Source organism: Paramormyrops kingsleyae, chromosome 1 (genome assembly GCF_048594095.1).
Source record: "Paramormyrops kingsleyae isolate MSU_618 chromosome 1, PKINGS_0.4, whole genome shotgun sequence".
Taxonomy (NCBI): domain Eukaryota; kingdom Metazoa; phylum Chordata; class Actinopteri; order Osteoglossiformes; family Mormyridae; genus Paramormyrops; species Paramormyrops kingsleyae.
This window is the reverse complement of record NC_132797.1, coordinates 3,740,633-3,758,064: the sequence shown is the minus strand read 5'-3', so window position 1 is coordinate 3,758,064 and position 17,432 is coordinate 3,740,633. Positions and strand designations below refer to the sequence as shown.

The window sequence follows — 17,432 nt, the reverse complement described above, 5'->3', positions numbered from 1 at the left end:
TCAACATGCCTCACACACGCACACGCACGCACACACGCACGCACGCGCACACGCCCGCACTCACCTCTGTGTGCCTGGATAATGAATTACTGGGATATTACTTTCACTTATTTTGGCCAAAACATGTCATGTGATAAATGAGAATCTAAAATGAAATGTGAAATTCCTCTGGCGTGATGAGATGACAAAAGGTTGGCTAACAAAAAAATAAAACAGCGTGAAATAGATGCTACAGTAAATATTCTTGGAAACACCAGAAAAAGCTAAAATTGTTATAAAACATGCTCCATTGTATAATGCACTCCACATGTGGCAACCAGAACAGGTTTTGGAGTCTGGTGCCACCTGGTGGAGATACTAAATAGGGCACCTCTGCAGAACAGAAAAGATCACTGCCCCAAAGCTTAATTTTAATTGGGAAATTAAATGACGGCCCTGCAGCATTACAGCTCCTCTCCGCTGACAATATAATCTTCATATATTTTTTTATTCTCATTATGTACCTCTCTCTCTCTCTCTCTCACACACACACACACACGCTCGTGAAGGGTAAACATATCCTTATGGGGACCGCTCATTCATTTCAATGGGAAAAATGCTAACGCTAACTATGACAACCTTAACCCCCACCCTGTCCTAACCATAACCATAAGTAACCTAACAAAATACAAGAGTTTTTGTATTTTTAGTTTTTTCATTGCAGTCACCGATTTTTATAAAACCGGTCCCCATAAGGGAAAAAAATGGATATTTATCACGTTATGGGGACATTATGTCCCCATAAGGATAGGTAAACCCGCTCGCACACACGCACACATGATTTTTAGGCTGTGCCACATCTGTCCTGTCCGCAATAATTATGGACCTCCCACAGACAAACAATTCAGTTTGACATTACAGTTTTACTTTCCTACCTAAAAATTAAAACATAAACCAATCCAAAAAGCCAATGATGCCTACCTTAATCTAGGTAATTCTTTTTAACAGAAATAAAAAATTTATGAAATGAAATTTAAATTAGAAAAAGCAATAAATAATAATAATTTTTAAATCCTACAGGTAGTGCGATTGCAGAGGATGTCCACTAGGTGGTGCACACTTCCCAGGAACGCAAATGCAAATTAGAACGGGATGAAAATGTCTGTGCTGTGGATCCATGAACCGTGACCAGTCGGGGGAGGATGGTTGGAGGATTGGAAGCATGATAAATTAAGCAGGATCCTTGTTCCCCCCACAGATAAGAAAATCTCTTACTGAAAACACAGCCACCATTGGCTGATGAAACACAGCTATCTCTGAGCATGGTCTGCCGTCGGTCGCTATGCCACTGGGGTACCGCTGGGATCTCGCGGCGGGCCAGCGTGACTCAACCCTCGCGACCAGCCAGACCCCCGTCTGATGACAATCGGGTCGGCCTCAGCGATGAAGTCCCGGTCTGCCTGATGTCTAGATAACAGGACAGCCCAGCTCAGAGGCACAAAGCAAAACAAACAAATTTAAATCTGCGACATTGAATGAGCAAAACTGTTTTTATTAACAAAATCCTCAGTGGAAACCAAACCTAAAGCTGAAAATTTATTGCAATAAACAGAGAGCCCACTATTCTTCAGATTATGCATGAACTCGCCAGGGGTGGGGTGGGGGGGGGGTGCACTGGGTAGCTGTGTGTCAAAGCTTCATCTCCAAGAGAAAAAAAGAAAATAAGCCTTCGGATAAGACTCTGGATGTGCCTGTGACACTGCTGCACGCAGAAGCCCCGCGTGGAGATCAGCGGGCATTTGCCTGTGACACTGCTGCACGCAGAAGCCCCGCGTGGAGATCAGCGGGCATTTGCCTGTGACACTGCTGCACGCAGAAGCCCCGCGTGGAGATCAGCGGGCATTTGCCTGTGACACTGCTGCACGCAGAAGCCCCGCGTGGAGATCAGCGGGCATTTGCCTGTGACACTGCTGCACGCAGAAGCCCCGCGTGGAGATCAGCGGGCATTTGCCTGTGACACTGCTGCACGCAGAAGCCCCGCGTGGAGATCAGCGGGCATTTGCCTGTGACACTGCTGCACGCAGAAGCCCCGCGTGGAGATCAGCGGGCATTTGCCTGTGACACTGCTGCACGCAGAAGCCCCGCGTGGAGATCAGCGGGCATTTGCCTGTGACACTGCTGCACGCAGAAGCCCCGCGTGGAGATCAGCGGGCATTTGCCTGTGACACTGCTGCACGCAGAAGCCCCGCGTGGAGATCAGCGGGCATTTGCCTGTGACACTGCTGCACGCAGAAGCCCCGCGTGGAGATCAGCGGGCATTTGCCTGTGACACTGCTGCACGCAGAAGCCCCGCGTGGAGATCAGCGGGCATTTGCCTGTGACACTGCTGCACGCAGAAGCCCCGCGTGGAGATCAGCGGGCATTTGCCTGTGACACTGCTGCACGCAGAAGCCCCGCGTGGAGATCAGCGGGCATTTGCCTGTGACACTGCTGCACGCAGAAGCCCCGCGTGGAGATCAGCGGGCATTTGCCTGTGACACTGCTGCACGCAGATGCCCCGCGTGGAGATCAGCGGGCATTTGCCTGTGACACTGCTGCACGCAGAAGCCCCGCGTGGAGATCAGCGGGCATTTGCCTGTGACACTGCTGCACGCAGAAGCCCCGCGTGGAGATCAGCGGGCATTTGCCTGTGACACTGCTGCACGCAGAAGCCCCACGTGGAGATCAGCGGGCATTTGCCTGTGACACTGCTGCACGCAGAAGCCCCGCGTGGAGATCAGCGGGCATTTGCCTGTGACACTGCTGCACGCAGAAGCCCCGCGTGGAGATCAGCGGGCATTTGCCTGTGACACTGCTGCACGCAGAAGCCCCGCGTGGAGATCAGCGGGCATTTGCCTGTGACACTGCTGCACGCAGAAGCCCCGCGTGGAGATCAGCGGGCATTTGCCTGTGACACTGCTGCACGCAGAAGCCCCGCGTGGAGGTCAGCGGGCATTTGCCTGTGACACTGCTGCACGCAGAAGCCCCGCGTGGAGGTCAGCGGGCATTTGCCTGTGACACTGCTGCACGCAGAAGCCCCGCGTGGAGATCAGCGGGCATTTGCCTGTGACACTGCTGCACGCAGAAGCCCCGCGTGGAGATCAGCGGGCATTTGCCTGTGACACTGCTGCACGCAGAAGCCCCGCGTGGAGATCAGCGGGCAAATATATATCACTAGCAGTGGGTCTTCCCTGGTATTAAAAGTCAGTTTCCCTGCTCCCCTCCTGCCATAAGCCGTCTGTAATTATTTTTAGATGGATGCACTGCTGTCATAATCAAAGGCATCTCCATCACGTCGCGGTGGGTTTTCATCTGACAGCCAGCCAATCGGGGCCCGGGCCTCAGCTGCAATCAGGCTGTCATGCATTTAAGGTCCATTTCCCATTTGCCAGCCCCATCAAAATAATCCTGCAGCCACCAAAGCTGGATTCTTTAAGCGTGTGAGGGCCACACTGTGGAAAATGCCCAGAAAGCTGAACTAAATACCGACAGACCAATGAAGATGAACTCCAGGACAGGAAATCGCATCCTAGCAAGCTCCAGCTCCGAGGCTCTCTGGCGTCTTCCAGACAGTGGCTTTATGGACTCCTGTGTAATGCTCAGAATGGCAGGCAGGGTGCTCAGGGAGAGTCAGATGGACTGCACCAGACACTACATTACCTAAGGAGAGGAAAATCAACACAAATCCAGGGATTCATTGATTGATGGGATCGTGGTAAATGGACTGCATTTATATAGCGCTTTTCTACTCCTACGAGTACTCAAAGCGCTTTACAATTTATGCCTCACATTCACCATCCACACTCACATTCACACGCCGGTGGCGAAGGCTGCCATGCAAGGCGCCAACCAGCTCACCGGGAGCAATTTGGAGTTCAGTGTCTTGCTCAAGGACACTTTGATGGGGTCAGGAGGAACCAGGGCTCGAACCGGCAACCCTCCGGTTGCTGAACGATAGCACTACCTCCTGCGCCACCATCTTCATGAACAAAAACACGTGTGGCTATGCACATCGTGTACGCTGGACACCGCTCACAACATTTTTAGGGACAGATTAGGAGCAACAGAAGAGAAAATAGCATGAAAAGGCTTCACAGAATCACAGGAAACAAAACGGGCCTTTTGATGGGTTCTAACTCGAATGCCATGCAATCTGAGCTCTATGGACCAGATCCTATAGGACACAGACAATATCACTAAGGTCCCTACAAGAAAGCAGGTACAGAACGGCAATGTCTCAAAAACCAAATTGGTGTGTGTTGCTCAGCAGTGGCCACTGGGTGGCATAAGAGAGCAAAGAGCGCTCAGCTACACTGATTTACTGCAGCCGGGACTGCGAGTCGCCGATGCCACGCAGGCCCGTCACTGGGCCATTTGCGGGACAATGACACCTCTGCAGCAGCCATCACGAGGGCCGCGCCCCCCCTGACCTCCCCCACCGATGGGGGAGAGCGACCAGTACCAAAGGAAAAGCAATACTCACCAATGGCCATTCAGGGATTGGCTGTTACGAGACCCGAGTGCAGAGTCGTACGATGTGTTAAATTACAGCTGGCGTCAGCTAAGGGTTGGGGAATAATTAATAGATTTAAAAAAAAAAAAAAAAAAAACACACACACACACACACACACACACACACACACACACACACTGCAGAAACACTGACTTCCGTAACGACTGGTCTAGCTTAGTCTGCTTCCCAGTATCACCAAGTCCACCTAAAAATTAATAAAATGAAAACACACCTGACCACAGAGCTGATTTATGAGTGTAACACGCTCTCGAAATCTACCACAGAAACTCTTACTATCCGCTTGGTGCAACCTTCAGGCCACGTCCGCTGACCCTGCGCACTCGTGTTTTATGGCCACAACATGCCACGCTTTGGGGACCATCCCCAAAAGTCAGTGCTGTGGATTTTCACTTGGAACCCCGATTTAGTCAGCCTGACCAAATCCCATGTGCAATTCTTGCGGCATTTCATTGTACTGATCCATGTGGCAAAGATCTCTGGCATTTATAATGCTATTTTGGGCCCTCTAGGTGGCGCACTCACTAATATATCAAGGTTCACTTGAGACTTGCAGAAGTCCATTTCCCGCCATTGTGAATAATAAGGGAACAGTTTAAAAGAACAGATCTGCTCCTTCAGTGTTTGTTATTTCTTAGAGCAGGGTTCTCCAATCCGGTCCTTAGGGACCCACAGTCGATCCACGTTTTTGCTCCCTCCGTGCTCCCTGCCAGACAATCCACATTTTTGCTCCCTCTCTCACCTCCTGGAACTGAGAGGGAGCAAAAACATGGACTGTCTGTGGGTCCCTGAGGACCGGTTTGGGAAAAACTGTCTTACAATAAAGAGACGACTGGATTAGAGTCAGAAGCTGCCGTTAGCAGCCTGCTAAGGGAGTTTATGAGCAGTTCTCTGAGTGAGCTGGCAGACAGGCTACCAGCTGACATTCATTCATCCCGTACTGCTTTTATGGACGTTGGCAGGACATTAGCTTTGGATTTCCAAAGAACAGCCTCGTTTTAAACAAATGCTCAATAAACTCCTTCAAAGAACAGGGCGAGTGCCAGGCTCACCCAGATCGAACCGAGCGGAAATCTTCCTTCAGCTTAGAGGTCTCTCGACGTCCTACACCGCCCTCTACACAAGCCATGCTACCCAGCTTCCGACAGCAGGCCGGCAGGAGTCACGCACAAGAAAGGTCACTCCAAGCCAAGCATTCCAAATCTTCAGCTCGGCCTGCGGAAATGCATTTCACAAGTAGGTATGATGTAAGGGTTGGTGGATCGTGTAAAACAGCAGGACAAGGACACAAGTAGATGCCAGAATGAGCAAGACTTTCTGGACCTTCACTGAGCACAAGACCCTCGTCATCACACTCAGCCAGCCAGGCACCGCAGATATGTGTGCCCTTAAAGATATGCTATCTCAGGCTCCCATGGTGCATTTTACCCTGATAAAATCCCCCAGCCTGCCACTGGTGATCAATGCGTTTCTTCTGCAAAGGTCATCCTTGAGCCATCCCTGGCTCTTATGCAATCATGGGGTCAATGAGGTCAATGGGCTTTATGAACAGAAAACCACTGGCAGCATTATCTATTGTCTGTTTGGAGGGGGGTTTTAAGTGTCAGTCAGCACAGAGATTAACTATACTTGCACAAATAACATGTTTAAGATTTTACGTTGAATACTGAATGCGCACACACGCACGCACGCATGCACACAGTCCTATCGCAGTCCGACTATCTTAAATCCCATGTATTTGCTAAGCAACACAGCTTGCGATAAACCTGGGCAAAACTCTGCCTTTTCCAATTTGATCTGGACCAAGCAGCTGGAAAGAAATCAGAGCGAATACATTAACAAATTTGGTTTAGGAGTGTGTTACATCGCATGGGGCATCTTTATACAGCAGGCGGGCGCCCCCCCTTGGATTGATTTCGTGGCACATCATGCAGAAGACAAACACGCATTATGTCACTCTTTGGTCTCTTTGGACCCCCTGCTACCGGCTTAAGGAGCCCCGGGGGGGGGGGGGGGGGTTGGCACAGGCACCCGGTTAAAACTCCCTGATCTAAAAAGGAAAAAATTAAGCATGCAAGCCAAGCAGTCAGTTCTGCAAACCCAACTACAAGGAGGGAAGGTTTGTGATTGGCTGGCACTTTACCGTTTGTGATTGGCTGGCACTTTACCATTTGTGATTGGCTGGCACTTTACCATTTGTGATTGGCTGGCACTTTACCAAAACATCTTATCACGCGTTTCTTCATTTTTGCGGAAATCAAGCTCAGCACTATGGTTTGTGCTGCCCAAAGAAAACACCCCAAAAAGATGCCGCTATGATAGCAAGATGGATGGGTAAACAAGGGAATATTAGCAATATGAAAACAGTAAAATGTTAAGCAACAAAGTGTAGAAATATTTATTTCAGAAGCACATGCTAAAGCACTTACTCGAAGTGTACTTTAAAACTCTTGGATTCAATCCCATGATCAAAAATCAATGTGCGTCTTATACGTACAGGAACGGTTGTAAAAGGGGTCATTAGGCTGGCAGGAGGTGAGGGGCAGAACGGCGATGCCAGCTGGAGCGCAAGACGCTACAAAATGCAGCATAAACACACAGCAGTGATGCGGATCGGCACATACTGGGGGCGGAGCCTGGAAACACGGCCCTGGGGACGCAGTAATATTCTGCCGACTGGGTCCCTGAGCTAACAGCTACGCCACCAGAGGGACGCTTTTGAGGGGAAGGTTTGCTGAGGGACACTGACCATTCCCACGGTCATGCAGGACCTCGCTCATACTGGGTCCCGCTCTGAAGCATATCGATCAGCTCCTGACCATGGGCCCAGGGTTTCCCTCTGCTTGCTGGGTGTGTGTGTGTGTGTGTGTGTCTCATGTGAATATTACATTGTGGGGACCTAATGTCCCCACATTGTAAAGATAAAGATAAAGATGCTTTATTGTCATTGTACAAGTACAATGAGATTTCGTTTGGAGTGCGCCAGCGGATACACGGTAAATACTTATTTTACTTTTTGTTCCCCATGAGAATAACCTCAATTTTACAAAAATCCGTGACCGCAATCAAAAAACTACAGACTTGAATTTTGTCTGGTTACTTAAGGTTAAGGTTGTCATTGTTGGCATTAGGGTTTTTCCCATAGAAATGAATGGAGAGTCCCCACAAAGTTTTGAATACAAATGTGTGTGTGGGGGGGGGGGGGGGGGTGCACTGGGGACAACCCAAAATGGGGGCAGACCGCTGGAAACGTGGCAGTTTTTCCAACCCGGCGTCTTTTAATAGAGCATTTCATAGATCTGCCCCCACCCCTTTGACGACTGAATGTCAAGCAAACATGCAGCTCGTATTCTGTTGTGGCCAAACCACAAGCAGTGGAACATCTAGCAAGAAGGACTCGGGACTGGAGGCGGGACTGTTTTCCATCTAAAACGCACCAACCTCAGTAAGCTTCACTATTTCCAGAGGAGAAGCCTGACACCCCCCCCCTCCCCCCCAAAGTAACACCAAATAAAAATCTCTTTCCATGGGCAATTACCTTAAGAGCATCAGGCTATCAAAAAAAATAATGAAACATCCGTGTATTCCATTCCCCGCAGCCCAGTGACAAATCAGATTCACTAAAAACACTGAAATATGGTTAACGTCAAACTCAGAACTCCTCTCGTGCTTCAGAAGTCTCAATGACGGAGTTTTACTTTGAATGATGACTCAATAAAGACGAGCCCAGCGGCCAAGTCATATAGCAGGTGGAGGTGGAACAATGGAAGAGAGTGGACCACTTCAAAAGCCATCGTTCACTCTTCATCCTCATGCTTTATGGATATGGGACGGTCGGAGAGGAGCTCCGACGGAGCCTGGAACTCAAAGCCTTGGCTAGCAGCTCGAACAGCACTGGTCAACAGCAAGGACTAGCTGATCGGAGGGAGGAACACTTCAGCAGGACCTAGTGGCTGCAGAACCACTGGACAGGTACTTACACTTGAACAGTGAGAAGGTTCTAGAAGAGATTCCAACCTAGACGTGATACCCAGAGGAACCTGGGAAGGATAAGCAGGACAACTGTGGACCACAATGGGGGAACTTAGATTCGCTGCTGCTATAGACCAGCAACCCTATTCCAGCAACCCTGCTTCCACAAACCTACAGACATCAAGGACCACAGCTACAGAGGTACTACTTTGAAACTTTACGCTCCGACATGAAGAGCTTAGAGTTTCCACAAAAGAGCAGCTTATCGGCTGCCCTGAAATGACATGCTGAACGCTTTAGAAACACCGAAAGCATGACTGCATGTTCAAATAAAAAAACATTTAAAGTGAGCAGAGAGACTCGCAGTCAGGCTCCACAGATGTTTCTCACTGAGGGATGGTCGGTTCTGATGGCCCAGCTGCCAAGTTCGGGAGGCTCCACACCAAGTTCCCCTCGTCTCACCCTTGCTGAAAACCTGTTAGCGTAGCATGTCAGCTTGTAGGACACTATTCTTTCCCCAAAGGCTTTCCTCTTTTTTTGGAGAGTTTGAGCTCTCTAGAAGTGTTATACACCACAGAAATGGGAGATAATTAGGTCCCTATGGAGAAAAGCAATGGATCCCTCTGTTTGAACGTAAACCTTGCGAGTTTGCCTCACAAATACATGCAAAAGCACAGAGTACAAATATTCCTGAATCCAAGTATCCAATGACTCCAGTAGCTTACCCATATCTGGCTAGTGGGTCTGGTATGATGATTAAGGCCTTGTTGTGAGAGTTATTAAGGAGCCTCTGCTGTCTCCTAGATACAAGACAGTCATAGAGGCCGGTGGAAGGCTCTCCAGGGAACGTGGGCAGCAGCAAAAGGCTAACTGTTTAAAGACACCGTTTCCAATTCAGCAGACCTTACAGTCATGATAGTTTTATCAGAACACTGCTACTTGAATGTTTACACAGTTCGGTACACACAGAGTATCCATAGTAAGTATGGCCTTTTCTGGAAGGCCTACAATGAGGTGTTTGAACAGGACAACAGCTCTAACCTTTCTAATAACAGAAAGGTTAAAGTCCTAATGCTTACAAAGAAATAAGTAAACAAATAAACAGTCTGTCCCGGTCGGCATCCACAGCAGGCCATACATTACAGCGTCGGGTCGTCAGAGCGACGGCCCGGTCGGCATCCACAGCAGGCCATACAATACAGCGTCGGGTCGCCAGAGCGACGGCCCGGTCGGCATCCACAGCAGGCCGTACATTACAGCGTCGGGTCGTCAGAGCGACGGCCCGGTCGGCATCCACAGCAGGCCGTACATTACAGCTTCGGGTCGTCAGAGCGACGGCCCGGTCGGCATCCACAGCAGGCCGTACATTACAGCTTCGGGTCGTCAGAGCGACGGCCCGGTCGGCATCCACAGCAGGCCGTACAATACAGCTTAGGGTCGTCAGAGCGACGGCCCGGTCGGCATCCACAGCAGGCCGTACAATACAGCGTCGGGACGCAAACAGACCAGCAAAATCACTCAAGAGTCCAGCGAGAGTCGATACCACGGCTGGGACTAGGCGAACCCGCTGACAAGTCAGTTCAGAGAAAAGCTCATTATTTTGTTAGGCTATATCTGCCCGCGGCAATTAATCATAATTAAAATAATTAAGTGTTTTTCGCTCACAATCATTTGTCCGTAAAATAAGACGCATTTACAACTACATGAAAAGAATAATAATTAAACAAATACCACCAAGCATTACAACAACCATGTTTTACTGGGTTTTGGGGTTAGGGTTTGTTATGATGCAGCTCTTTTACACTTAGCATAAGTGTTAAGATCACACTGAAGACTCTCCATGGGATTAACACGTATTTAATAAAGAAGCACCACAAACTGATTATTCAAATTTCAGAATGGCATCCATCAGACAATTTAGAGAAGAATAATCTGCACAGTACAGAGACTATTCTGCTGTTAATTCCTCAGACGGAGTCTTCAGCACTAAGAAAATAATGACATCAGTAAGCCACACCCACCAGCCAATTACTCAGCTTCATATCATGGTTGTAACCGCGCAAGTTAAATGAAGCCCCCCCAAGACCTATTAATTTGATTGAAAATGTTCCAAGTCCTCCCCCAAACCATACAGTCCCCATACCAGCTTTTAAATGCCAAGGAGGAGTCCAACGACCGATGAAACATCAGGAGAGAGATCTCCAATAGCACAGTACTGAATCTCAGTGGGATTATCATTTTAAAGCGTGTGAAAATGCACGACTGTTCCATTCCGCATGGGCCAATCGGAAATGAAGAGTACGGATTAAATCAGCAGGGTAGCCAGGCTGTTGTGAGTTTAACCTCCCCATCTTGAACGGAAGAAGGTTGTTGGTTCAAGCATCGAGAGTGCGGTGCTGTGTCTAACATTCAGATGTTTCAATGTGTGGAAACTGCAAGTTGTTTTTCATTAGTAACACCTCAAAGGCCTTCTGAGTAGCCATGTAGAATTTCACCTCAGGAGATGATGACCCCAGTCACCACCAATAGCAGCTGATGACCCAACAAAAGGGGCAGAGAAATTAGTGCTGACCCAGCAGGCCAAGAGGTCAGGCCACCAGTTAGCATTCCAGTTTGCTCTGGATGTTTTCATCTCCAGCCCAGCATCATCCCCCGCTCCTCTCCGCCCCACCACCTTCATGAAACCTGAAATTTAATGGCGCCACCAGAAGAGCCCCCCCCCCCCCCCAGAAGCACAGTTTCACAGCAGCTTGAGCAGATGTGTTTCTTGGCAGGTTTTGAGTAACTGATTCACCAGCCATATTGTCCAGCAGCACTGAGGGAACATCTAAAACTGTAACAGCAAAAAAACACAACAAAAAAGAACAGAGACTCCACTCCAACTGTAAAAGGTTGGACAAGGACAAATAAAAAGATTAAAAGCAGAACCCTGTTGTATCCTGGCTACAAGTTTATAGATACTTGCACTTCTTTCATGATTTCTGAAATAACCCTGTAAGTACATTTGAAACAGAGAACCCCCCCAGCATAGAGCAGATTTCTTGAATTTTGTCCAAACATTTTAACAAAAACTTAAGCGTGCAGTAAGCGCACTGCAGCTATTCTGGGAATCCGCACTGCCCCCGACCTATTCCCCGGAGAGCGCGCTCACTCAGGCTGGCCCACATATTCATCACGGGAGCAGACCAAGCCGCCTCGGGGCTGCCCTTTCCAGCAGAAAGTCCGATTCTGCCTCAGAGATCTCGCAAAACAAGCCGAAGCTGGACAATTCCATCGTAATCGTCCACAGAAACCTTTTATGTGATATTCTGAGGGACAAGTACCAAATTCTGCATTTATCGCAGAGGGTTTGTGCCCGTCTTTGAAAAAGAACAGCCGCATTACGTCTCTGTCTAGGCCAGTTACGGGAAAACATATTTGAAGGACTGTAACAGAAGCCCAGTGTATATATATATATATATATATATATATACACACACACACACACACACACACACACACACACACACACACAGAGCACCGCCTTCCATCGCACTGCATTTCCCCTCCACTGGGTCTCTCCTACAAAACAGGAAGTGCCAGCTCACTACACGCAAAGCAAGTCTGAACAGACATGCTGACAAAGAACCCAGACTGTTATTCTTAAAAACAGGCTAAGAAATAACATCCCTGGACACCAAACCCGGTGAAACCCCGAGTCAGGCTGCAGGAGCGTCATAGTCACTGTGAAACCATTTCTATTAATTCTTAGCCATTCCATTCACCAGGACTTAGGCCGGCTAAGGAAAGCCTTTAGAGATTTACCTAAAAAACCAGCAGTGGCCTGTGAGAATACTAACAGGCCTTGCCACACGTTCTGAACTCCTTAACAAGAGCCTCCAACTACCATAAAAACCCACCTGCTAAAAGCGTTTAGCTCCTGAAAGATTAACGGACTACAGCAATTTCAGGCTGCATTTAGTTTGTCATGCAACGGGAGGGAGTCCCAACAAGCAAAAGCACAACTGACAGATGAAGGACGATGGGTGTCGCAGGAGAGGAGACATATCAATCCTGCAGAATCACAGCCATATCCACTGCAGCAATCTCAGGAATATTGCTTTACATAAATGTCCGCACTAGGGCTGGCTCCCTAGAGTGTTATTACAGGTTTAAACAAGACTGTAGCTGCCAAAAGATCAACCCTAAAAAGACCATTCAAAATAACGGTACTTGCATCAATAAACAGAGTGGACTCTGTGATATTTACAGACCTTCAGAATAATGTGTGATACTCAGAACTGATGTGTTAATAGTCTGGACACACTGAGCAGAAATTAAATATCCCACAATAAGGTCCCCCTACCCCACCCTGGGCCTCCTTAATTAAGACCACAAACACCCCCCCCCCCCCCCCAAAAAAAAAAAAATTGCAACGAGAGTAGTGTCCAGTCCTCCAGCCACAAGGTGGTGCTAAGCCACAGCTCAGCAGTTTTCTCTGACACCACCTGGAAAGCTAGGGAGGGCTGTCAACACCTGCAGCCCCACCCAGGTGCTCATACCTCACTGTACTGTAGGGAATCCTCCCGCCCACCCCCAAGAACAGCTGGGACAAGTTTCGACAGGACAGGAGGGCAAGGGGGGGGGAAGGTGGGGGACAAGGAAAGAAAATCCCGATTTTCACAGTCTCTATTCTCCCTTTTGCATGATGTCATTACCACCCCATAAAATACATGGCTTTGCGGTATTCTTTATCCTGAGGCACAAAACCTGTTTATAGTCAGTGATAATCTCTTTTCTAACAGAGCAGGATCAAAATGGCCCCCCAAGGTCCAGCCCCAGACTCTCCTTCCACCAAGCCAGAGGACAAACAGGCATTACGGTCCTAACTCTGCAAACAAATAACAGGTGAAGAACTCTCCATTTCGGAAGCAGCCCCTGCAGTAATGCGAGTGATTCGGTGGCCAACATGGACGGACATCACCTGAGGTTGGGTTCAGCAGCCGATTATTCACGGTAACTTTAAAAGGTAGCTTGGGATCCACGGTATCGCCGTCACTCTCCTCCTCATCTCCTCGGCTACCAGTGGCTGGCAGTCGCACCTCTGGCAGAAGCACTTCTCAGTTCTACGGTCCACCAAGAACACAGTGGTGACGGCCTTATTTTCAGTGTAAAGCTTGGTGTGGATGGAGGTTGGGAGTAACTGGCCGGGTCGATTCAGGTACCACAACCAAAAGCAAACAGATATGAACGGAATCACAGCAGAGGAACATTAATAACACAACATTTTATTTTCAACACCTTTTTGTCATTATTTTCCTTTATTTTTACATTGTTTCCATTTTTATTCTTTACACTCCTTTTATTATTCAAATTTTCTGTTTTCTAATTCGTATCGTTTTCTGTTTATATTCTATTTGTTACATTCTATTCATCTTTTTTTTGTATTTTGTGTCCTTCCCGTCTTTTCTTTTTCTGTCCTGCACCAACAAGGTCTTCCAATTTCATTGTACCTTGTGCCAATAAAGACATTCATTCATTCAAAGCCCTCAAAATTATATTCATCCATAAATTAATTCAGGGAAGTTTATTCAATTATCCTGCAACAAGCCTGAAAAGTGATTCGCAGTCCTCAGCATCACATGATTACTATTTGATGGCTTATAACATTTAAAAAATGTGCCAAACAGGCGAATGTCCCAGATGCAGGGAGGTTTGACTGGATTTACTTTGCTGGCTCTGAGAAACACTAAGTCTACGAAAGGGAGCGTGACCTTATCCGTAGGCTACAGGGCAGAGGGCAAATGTGGCGCAGGGCTCTGTGCCATCCTCATAATGCACACAAAAGCCAGGAGATATTCTCAAACCGAGCAGGGCATCCTCTGATCAAACTGCCACTCCAGCTTAAGGCCAGAATGGGGTGAAGCCAGTTTGAACGAGCGAGAGAGAAAGAGAGAGAGAGAGCAGGCGAGCGAGAGCTTCCAGCACACAGAACAGACTTCGTAAAGGTCCTAACCACGGGCAAGATGCCACGTCAGGCGATCCTCCCGAAATACGGTCAAAAACCATAACACTCCGTCTAATCCAACGATATAAAGATTGTCTGGGCTAGAAAGCCATGACCGTAAAGTGGGTCTTGGCGTGAAGAGGGTTCAGTATGAGCCACGGAGCTGCTGGGAACACTTACGCATCCTTAGCGTCATGCTAAATTTAAGGAGGAACAGAGACAGTGCCGCCTTGTGAGGTTTCCATCATCTTGGGATCACAGCTTCACCATATGCTGATTCCAGGGTCACCCAGGGTGAAAGAGGCTCTTCATACCCGTCTTCATATCTGCTGGACCGGTGGCTCACAGACCAATCTCACACGGACACAGGGCTGCTTTGTTCTCCGTACAGAACCTGCGCTCACGGAGGCCGCACTGGTCCGACTGGCACAGGAGGAACCGGGAACGCAGGCTGTCACTGAGGTTAAAGCAGCCCAAAATGTTGACACAACGCACAACTCGTCCATTGTAGGCTGGCAGCTTGGGATGCAGACCGAGAGTCATGAGCAACGCTGGTGAATCAGTGCTTTCATGGAGGGATGACAAAGGGACTCGATGACAGGACAGGACCGGACATCAGGCAGTAAACATGGGGGGGGGGGGGGGTCAATGGAAAAAACTCAATTCCGGTTTTATTTTTACATCGTTTCTTGAACGGGATATGGCTTTCCTGATAACATCACCAAAATAAAATGAGAGGACAGGACAACCACACAAAATGTCCTTCCACCCCGAAGTACAACACGCTTGGCTATTGGCCCTCACCAGAGGAGTTTGGACACCAGCCACCAGAGGTCGGGTGAGTTAGAGGACCAAAGAGGGGTCTTCTATAAGGGGCATGATACTGATTTGTTTCCCAAAAAATCTCTGCTCCCATGCCAGCAACTGTAGGGCTCTGTGAACCAAAATAAACAGCAAGGACCCCAATGAAGACTGGGGGGGGGAGGGGGGGGGGTTCAAGAATGAGAATATGCACATCCGTCTCTTCTCAATGGACAACAGCAGCAGAAACTTGGAGCCGAGCTGCGGCCTTTATCAGCTTCAGCAGTCCTCATGTCCCCTCACCCACAGCCCCCACATTCCTCATGCCCGCCTCCTCGTCTTCGCTGACACGCAGCATGAGGTCATCAAGACCCACTGCTACTCCTTCATGCTTCGACTTATGAGTGTGATATATTTTTTTCCCAGTCTTACTCAACCCAGCCAGACAAAAGCCTCCAGCACGTCGCTCCAGGGCCAAGAGCCATGAACAGGAGAAGCAGCGGCATATCACTGCATTGGGCTGTAGGTGAGTCCCAAGCTAACCTGTCAGGGTGTTACTATACCAACCATCTACCCATTAAAGAAACAGACCAGATACTGAACGTTGAAACCTTAATCCCCTAAAGTTACCATACTGAACCCTTCAAAAACTTTCCCCCTCATATAAGGACACAGTTAAACTGTAGTATTTCTTTACTGAAAGCTCAGTGAAGCGTAAAGCAGGACATGGAGCGAAAAACAGCCAGGTCAAGTCAACACACTCGCAGTGCAGCAAAACTTAAAGCTTATCTCAAAGGTCTCCTGATCATATCGAGACTGTCCTCCCTTCAACAGCCAAAAACATAAAATCCCACAGCCACCAGTTTAAAAGGGTCTTTTAGCAGACAGACACTTTCGGGCTGTGTCCTTACTAGGGGATGGAGTCCCGCGGGACAGCGAGCCGGCCAGCACCGGGACAGCAGGCATCCACAGCTGGGTCCGAGCGGCGGCTCAGCTGTCGCTCCACCAAGTGCTGTGCATTTCTGGCTTAATTCCTCGCATTCTCCAAGTGCTGGTAATGCCTTCTGATATGCACGCACCCCCACGCAGACTCCAGTCGCCCAGCACGCAAGATGGTTTATATGCATATTTTAATACAGTTTGCCTGACTCGTCTGAAATAAGGTTATAAAAGGACCCTTTACCCACACGAGTAAATCCCCATTGCAAGCGCCACGGTAAGGGTTAATGCGGGTAATTATCCGGGAAGGCATTCTTTGCACTGTTTACTTGTACAACTCTTTAAAAGCATACAGCTTAATCATTGTATTTATTATTGTTCTCAGCCTGTAAATGCTGTCATTTTAGCCAGAAAAGAAGCAGCTGTACACAATTACAGCAGCAAGAAACGAGTCATGGACGCCCCATCTATGACTGCTCTGCAGTTTAGTTTAAAAGTGAAACAGGCTGCGATATTAAAAAGGAAAGTACAGCAGGGGTTAAACCAGCCTTCATCTAAGAGGCGGCTTAATGTACAGGATCAATGCATTACGGCGCATAACTTTTGCGTGTCCATGTTTCTGTGCTCATTTGCACTTTTTTATGCCAATTTTTACGTACACGCACGCTTCTATATATGTACATACGGATGTTTTCTATCTGGAAATATTTTCATCAGCAAAAACGCATGCCGGGATAATACCGATAAAAAGAGCGCGTTAACCTCAATAAAACAAAATAGGCTGATGTGCTAGAAATAATTTGTAATGCAAGTTTACCTTTCAGGCGCGACCTTACCTTGTGATGGTCGGGATTAGCAACACCTCGTAGTTATTTCACGACCAAGGCCAGAAATCAATGCCGCTGAACTTTCTGGCAGGCAAAAGTTTTCCTGGATGCTTACGCTTTCTATTAAAGGGAAAAGCAGCGATCACTTCCTAAGGTATTTATGGAGGGCGGATTTGCGCTGCGCAGACCCCGGCGGCTGTGCGGACAATGCGGCTGCCGGACTCCCCGATCCCCTGATCCCTTTAGGGTTTCACTGCTCGCTGGGTTTCTGGGGGAAACTTGTGGATTTACCTTCTGGAAGCGGAAATGAAGCAACTAGGGGTGGGAAAGGGGGCCGGGAGTCGCAATGACTCCTACA

At 48.4% G+C, this 17,432-nt stretch overlaps 1 protein-coding gene across 2 annotated transcripts in view; it reads right to left on the bottom strand.

Moving 5' to 3' along the window:
- The window catches only part of LOC111833304 (tetraspanin-9-like), a 94,682-nt gene extending 77,250 nt beyond the window's left edge, over nucleotides 1–17,432 (bottom strand). For both annotated transcript variants that reach the window (XM_023791465.2, XM_023791466.2), the window contains exon 1: nucleotides 17,084–17,432. The gene's annotated coding sequence lies outside the window, so the exon portion shown is untranslated. The remainder of the gene's footprint in view (nucleotides 1–17,083) is intronic.